Below are 368 nucleotides of genomic sequence, written 5' to 3'. Positions count from 1 at the left end.
CCTCGCTGTTTAAATCCGCTGCGCGATTTGGAAATTCCCAAGGAAGAAACTGTACCGACACCGCGTCTGCGGAGAGAGGCTTGCTGAGGAGCGGGACCGTCTCTTTGCACGCCTCCAAGCCGTGCACACGTAGACCCCACCTGCATCGCCACGTAGGGAACAGCACAATAAAAGACCAAAAATAGTTATATACCGGGCTCTAATTGGTATCTTCTTTTTTCCCCTGAAAGGCGATGCCTTCAGACCAATTTTAAAGTCAAATTAGTTTACACGATAAAGAGAAAAGCCCCGTTAAATTAAGCCCTAGCTTAATTTAAATTAAGCCCTAGGAGAAGACCCAAGGGGCGCAAGCGCAGCAGCTCCGCCGA

Source organism: Egretta garzetta, unplaced genomic scaffold (genome assembly GCF_000687185.1).
Source record: "Egretta garzetta isolate BGI_Z169 unplaced genomic scaffold, ASM68718v1 scaffold418, whole genome shotgun sequence".
NCBI classification, from domain to species: Eukaryota; Metazoa; Chordata; class Aves; order Pelecaniformes; family Ardeidae; genus Egretta; species Egretta garzetta.
This window is presented reverse-complemented; position numbering follows the sequence as displayed.